This window comes from Engystomops pustulosus, chromosome 1, assembly GCF_040894005.1.
Source record: "Engystomops pustulosus chromosome 1, aEngPut4.maternal, whole genome shotgun sequence".
Lineage (NCBI taxonomy): Eukaryota > Metazoa > Chordata > Amphibia > Anura > Leptodactylidae > Engystomops > Engystomops pustulosus.
The window spans coordinates 298,959,413-298,967,067 of NC_092411.1; positions in this window are offsets into that span (position 1 = coordinate 298,959,413).

Consider the following 7,655-nt stretch of genomic DNA (forward strand, 5'->3'; position numbering starts at 1 on the left):
GGGCAGATTTACTTACCTGTCCGGCACGATCCCCAAAAGTGCATTGTCCGACCGGAATGCACATCTGCCACGATACAAGAAGAATGTGTGCCCGATTTCCTGCTGGTGTTGCTTCCCCGATCAGGTCTGCCGGAGTTCACCTTCTTCTTCCCTGTGCTTGATCTTGCGACACAATTTAAATGTTAAATCCCGCAGTTTGTTAGAATCAGTCGGATTGTCCAAAGGCCAGTCCCCCGATTTCGGTCACATGAAAGCCGGTACCGATGTGCCAAAATCCGATCGCATGCAACACAATCCCCTTCTAAATGCCTGTCCCAGCGGCGGAATCCTCAAAAACACCTGAAAATCCAATGGAAATGCGGCTGCTGGACCCTTAGTAAATAGTAAATAAGCCCCATTGTGTGCAACCAAGGGGTCCAGTTTGTGCCAAGTTCTGGTGTTCCTTGTGTAACCAGCTCCAAATAAATCTGTACTTTTCTTCTGCTTACCGCCCACAGTCGAATGGTCAAGTAGAAAGGGTGAATCATACTTTTGGCTGTTACCTCCAGTACACCAAGACCCAAGTTGATAGGAAACGCAGGACTCCTCCTATCTTTTCTCCGGGTGACAAGGTGTGGTTATCTTCCAGATACGTCCAGCTGAAGATACCTAGATACAACCTTGGTCCACACTTCCTTGGTCCCTTTGAGGTGATTAGACGTGTCCTGGTGTGACCCCGGACCTGACGCTGACTTTTGTACCTTTGCCACCTGCCCTGACGACCTGCCTGTCCCCGACCTCTAGTCTGCTTAGTGTTCCTGTACCTCGACCTTGGTCAAGTCGCACCTGTGGACCGACCTGGCAGGGCCGCTCCCTTCTTTATTGTTTTTAGACAACATCCACACACACTTCTTCCTCTCTTTCTGCCATCAGATGTTTCTGCGGTGAGACCTCAAGTGGTTACAAGACCTCAAGTCCATCTGGGAGCAAACTCGTCAGTCTCTACTTCCGACGTCGGCCTGCACCAAATCCCAGGCCGATAAGAAACGCAGGTCTCCCCCGGTGTGGCTTTCCTCCAATATGTCCAACTGAACATTCCCTGCTACAAACTTGGTCCTTGTTTCAGGGGTCCATTCAAGGTGCTGAAGCGCATTAACACATTGGCTTCCAAGCCATGCGCATCCTTCCATGTTTTCCTTCTAAAGCCGGTCATCCTGAATCGCTTCTACTGGGAAGTAACATCTCTTTCTCTTGAGGCTGATTCCACCAATGTCTCTGAAGTAAAGGAGATCCAGGATATGAAGTCGGTCAGAGGGAAACGGTTCTTTCTTATCGACTGGAAGAGTTTCCGGCCAGAGGAAAGAACTAAGCAGCTTGAAGACAACATTCTTGACCGTGGTGTTCGTCTGGGGTCTTGAGCGCACCCGTGTGACTCCGTGGTGCACTATCACTCCTGATCATGGTGTAATGGCGCCTCTAGTGGTCACCAGACAGTAATACTCTGCCCTATCACTCCTGATCATGGTGTTATGGCGCCTCTAGAGGTTACAGGACAGTAATACTCTGCCCTATCACTCCTCATCATGGTGTTATGGCGCCTCTAGTGGTTACAGGACAGTAATACTCTGTCCTATCACTCCTGATCATGGTGTTATGGCGCCTCTAGTGGTCAACAGACAGTAATACTCTGCCCTACCACTCCTGATCATGGTGTTATGGCGCCTCTAGTGGTCAACAGACAGTAATACTCTGCCCTATCACTCCTGATCATGGTGTTATGGCGCCTCTAGTGGTCACCAGACAGTAATACTCTGCCCTATCACTCCTGATCATGGTGTTATGGCGCCTCTAGAGGTTACAGGACAGTAATACTCTGTCCTATCACTCCTGATAATGGTGTTATGGCGCCTCTAGTGGTCAACAGACAGTAATACTCTGCCCTACCACTCCTGATCATGGTGTTATGGCGCCTCTAGTGGTTACAGGACAGTAATACTCTGCCCTATCACTCCTGATCATGGTGTTATGGCGCCTCTAGTGGTTACAGGACAGTAATACTCTGCCCTATCACTCCTGATCATGGTGTTATGGCGCCTCTAGTGGTCACAGGACAGTAATACTCTGCCCTATCACTCCTGATCATGGTGTTATGGCGCCTCTAGTGGTCACCAGACAGTAATACTCTGCCCTATCACTCCTGATCATGGTGTTATGGCGCCTCTAGAGGTTACAGGACAGTAATACTCTGTCCTATCACTCCTGATAATGGTGTTATGGCGCCTCTAGTGGTCAACAGACAGTAATACTCTGCCCTACCACTCCTGATCATGGTGTTATGGCGCCTCTAGTGGTTACAGGACAGTAATACTCTGCCCTATCACTCCTGATCATGGTGTTATGGTGCCTCTAGTGGTCACAGGACAGTAATACTCTGCCCTATCACTCCTGATCATGGTGTTATGGCGCCTCTAGTGGTTACAGGAGAGTAATACTCTGCCCTATCACTCCTGAACATGGTGTTATGGCGCCTCTAGTGGTTACCAGACAGTAATACTCCCCTGTATCACTCCTGATCATGGTGTTATGGCGCCTCTAATGGTTACAGGACAGTAATACTCTGCCCTATCACTCCTGATCATGGTGTTATGGCGCCTCTAGTGGTTACAGGACAGTAATACTCTGCCCTATCACTCCTGATCATGGTGTTATGGCGCCTCTAGTGGTCACCAGACAGTAATACTCTGCCCTATCACTCCTGATCATGGTGTTATGGTGCCTCTAGTGGTTACAGGACAGTAATACTCTACCCTATCACTTCTGATCATGGTGTTATGGTGCCTCTAGTGGTTACAGAACGGTAATACTCTGCCCTATCACTCCTGATCATGGTGTTATGGCGCCTCTAGTGGTCACCAGGCAGTAATACTCTGCCCTATCACTCCTGATCATGGTGTTATGGCGCCTCTAGTGGTCATCAGACAGTAATACTCTGCCCTATCACTCCTGATCATGGTGTTATGGCGCCTCTAGTGGTTACAGGACAGCAATACTCTGCCCTATCACTCCTGATCATGGTGTTATGGCGCCTCTAGTGGTTACAGGACAGTAATACTCTGCCCTATCACTCCTGATCATGGTGTTATGGCGCCTCTAATGGTTACAGGACAGTAATACTCTGCCCTATCACTCCTGATCATGGTGTTATGGTGCCTCTAGTGGTTACAGGACAGTAATACTCTACCCTATCACTTCTGATCATGGTGTTATGGTGCCTCTAGTGGTTACAGAACGGTAATACTCTGCCCTATCACTTCTGATCATGGTGTTATGGCGCCTCTAGTGGTCACCAGGCAGTAATACTCTGCCCTATCACTCCTGATCATGGTGTTATGGCGCCTCTAGTGGTCATCAGACAGCAATACTCTGCCCTATCACTCCTGATCATGGTGTTATGGCGCCTCTCGTGGTTACAGGACAGTAATACTCTGCCCTATCACTCCTGATCATGGTGTTATGGCGCCTCTAGTGGTTACAGGACAGTAATACTCTGCCCTATCACTCCTGATCATGGTGTTATGGCGCCTCTAGTGGTTACAGGACAGTAATACTCTGCCCTATCACTCCTCATCATGGTGTTATGGCGCCTCTAGTGGTTACAGGACAGTAATACTCTACCCTATCACTCCTGATCATGGTGTTATGGCGCCTCTAGTGGTTACAGGACAGTAATACTCTACCCTATCACTCCTGATCATGGTGTTATGGCGCCTCTAGTGGTTACAGGACAGTAATACTCTGCCCTATCACTCCTCATCATGGTGTTATGGCGCCTCTAGTGGTTACAGGACAGTAATACTCTGCCCTATCACTCCTGATCATGGTGTTATGGCGCCTCTAGTGGTCACCAGACAGTAATACTCTGCCCTATCACTCCTGATCATGGTGTTATGGCACCTCTAGTGGTTACAGGACAATAATACTCTGCCCTATCACTCCTGATCATGGTGTTATGGCGCCTCTAGTGGTCACCAGACAGTAATACTCTGCCCTATCACTCCTGATCATGGTGTTATGGCGCCTCTACTGGTCACCAGACAGTAATACTCTGCCTTATCACTCCTGATCATGGTGTTATGGCGCCTCTAGTGGTCACCAGACAGTAATACTCTGCCCTATCACTCCTGATCATGGTGTTATGGCGCCTCTACTGGTCACCAGACAGTAATACTCTGCCCTACCACTCCTGATCATGGTGTTATGGCGCCTCTAGTGGTTACAGGACAGTAATACTCTGCCCTATTACTCCTGATCATGGTGTTATGGCGCCTCTAGTGGTTACAGGACAGTAATACTCTGCCCTATCACTCCTGATCATGGTGTTATTGCGCCTCTAGTGGTTACAGGACAGTAATACTCTGTCCTATCACTGCTGATCATGGTGTTATGGCGCCTCTAGTGGTTACAGGACAGTAATATTCTGCCCTATCACTCCTGATCATGGTGTTATGGTGCCTCTAGTGGTTAAAGGACAGTAATACTCTGTCCTATCACTTCTAATCATGGTGTTATGGCGCCTCTAGTGGTTACAGAACGGTAATACTCTGCCCTATCACTCCTGATCATGGTGTTATGGCGCCTCTAGTGGTTACAGGACAGTAATACTCTGCCCTATCACTCCTGATCTTGGTGTTATGGCGCCTCTAGTGGTTACAGGAGAGTAATACTCTGCCCTATCACTCCTGATCATGGTGTTATAGTACCTCTAGTGGTTACAGGACAGTAATACTCTGCCCTATCACTCCTGATCATGGTGTTATGGCGCCTCTAGTGGTCACCAGGCAGTAATACTCTGCCCTATCACTCCTGATTATGGTGTTATGGCGCCTCTAGTGGTCACCAGACAGTAATACTCTGCCCTATCACTCCTGATCATGGTATTATGGCGCCTCTAGTGGTTACAGGACAGTAATACTCTGCCCTATTACTCCTGATCATGGTGTTATGGCTCCGCTAGTGGTTACAGGACAGTAATACTCTGCCCTATCACTCCTGATCATGGTGTTATGGTGCCTCTAGTGCTCACCAGACAGTAATACTCTGCCCTATCACTCCTGATCATGGTGTTATAGTACCTCTAGTGGTTACAGGACAGTAATACTCTGCCCTATCACTCCTGATCATGGTGTTATGGCGCCTCTAGTGGTCACCAGACAGTAATACTCTGTCCTATCACTTCTGATCATGGTGTTATGGCGCCTCTAGTGGTTACAGGACAGTAATACTCTGCCCTATCACTCCTGATCATGGTGTTATGGCGCCTCTAGTGGTTACAGGACAGTAATACTCTGCCCTATCACTCCTGATCATGGTGTTATGGCACCTCTAGTGGTTACAGGAGAGTAATACTCTGCCCTATCACTCCTGATCATGGTGTTATGGCGCCTCTAGTGGTTACAGGACAGTAATACTCTGCCCTATCACTCCTGATCATGGTGTTATGGCGCCTCTAGTGGTTACAGGACAGTAATACTCTGCACTATCACTCCTGATCATGGTGTTATGGCGCCTCTATTGGTTACAGGACAGTAATACTCTGCCCTATCACTCCTGATCATGGTGTTATGGCGCCTCTAGTGGTTACAGAACAGTAATACTCTGCCCTATCACTCCTGATCATGGTGTTATGGCGCTTCTAGTGGTCACCAGACAGTAATACTCTGCCCTATCACTCCTGATCATGGTGTTATGGTGCCTCTAGTGGTTACAGGACAGTAATACTCTGCCCTATCACTCCTGATCATGGTGTTATGGCGCCTCTAGTGGTTACAGGACAGTAATACTCTGCCCTATCACTCCTGATCATGGTGTTATGGCACCTCTAGTGGTCACCAGACAGTAATACTCTGCACTATCACTCCTGATCATGGTGTTATGGCGCCTCTAGTGGTCACCAGACAGTAATACTCTGCCCTATCACTCCTGATCATGGTGTTATGGCGCCTCTAGTGGTCATCAGACAGTAATACTCTGCCCTATCACTCCTGATCATGGTGTTATGGCGCCTCTAGTGGTTACAGGACAGTAATACTCTGCCCTATCACTCCTGATCATGGTGTTATGGCGCCTCTAGTGGTTACAGGACAGTAATACTCTGCTCTATCACTCCTGATCATGGTGTTATGGCGCCTCTAGTGGTTACAGGACAGTAATACTCTGCCCTATCACTCCTGATCATGGTGTTATGGCACCTCTAGTGGTTACAGGACAGTAATACTCTGCCCTATCACTCCTGATCATGGTGTTATGGCGCCTCTAGTGGTTACAGGACAGTAATACTCTGCCCTATCACTCCTGATCATGGTGTTATGGCACCTCTAGTGGTTACAGGACAGTAATACTCTGCCCTATCACTCCTGATCATGGTGTTATGGCGCCTCTAGTTGTTACAGGACAGTAATACTCTGCCCTATCACTCCTGATCATGGTGTTATGGCGCCTCTAGTGGTCACAGGACAGTAATACTCTGCCCTATCACTCCTGATCATGGTGTTATGGCGCCTCTAGTGGTCACCAGACAGTAATACTCTGTCCTATTACTCCTGATCATGGTGTTATGGTGCCTCTAGTGGTTACAGGACAGTAATACTCTGCCCTATCACTCCTGATCATGGTGTTATGGCGCCTCTAGTTGTTACAGGACAGTAATACTCTACCCTATCACTCCTGATCATGGTGTTATGGCGCCTCTAGTGGTTACAGGACAGTAATACTCTGCCCTATCACTCCTGATCATGGTGTTATGGTGCCTCTAGTGGTCACCAGACAGTAATACTCTGCACTATCACTCCTGATCATGGTGTTATGGCGCCTCTAATGGTTACAGGACAGTAATACTCTACCCTATCACTTCTGATCATGGTGTTATGGTGCCTCTAGTGGTTACAGAACGGTAACACTCTGCCCTATCACTCCTGATCATGGTGTTATGGCGCCTCTAGTGGTCACCAGGCAGTAATACTCTGCCCTATCACTCCTGATCATGGTGTTATGGCTCCTCTAGTGGTTACAGGACAGTAATACTCTGCCCTATCACTCCTGATCATGGTGTTATGGCGCCTCTAGCGGTCACCAGGCAGTAATACTCTGCCCTATCACTCCTGATCATGGTGTTATGGCGCCTCTAGTGGTCATCAGACAGTAATACTCTGCCCTATCACTCCTGATCATGGTGTTATGGCGCCTCTAGTGGTTACAGGACAGTAATACTCTGCCCTATCACTCCTGATCATGGTGTTATGGCGCCTCTAGTGGTTACAGGACAGTAATACTCTGCCCTATCACTCCTGATCATGGTGTTATGGCGCCTCTAGTGGTTACAGGACAGTAATACTCTGCCCTATCACTCCTGATCATGGTGTTATGGCGCCTCTAGTGGTTACAGGACAGTAATACTCTACCCTATCACTCCTGATCATGGTGTTATGGCGACTCTAGTGGTCACCAGACAGTAATACTCTGCCCTATCACTCCTGATCATGGTGTTATGGTGACTCTAGTAATTACAGGACAGTAATACTCTGCCCTATCACTCCTGATCATGGTGTTATGGCGCCTCTAGTTGTTACAGGAGAGTAATACTCTGCCCTATCACTCCTGATCATGGTGTTATGGCGCCT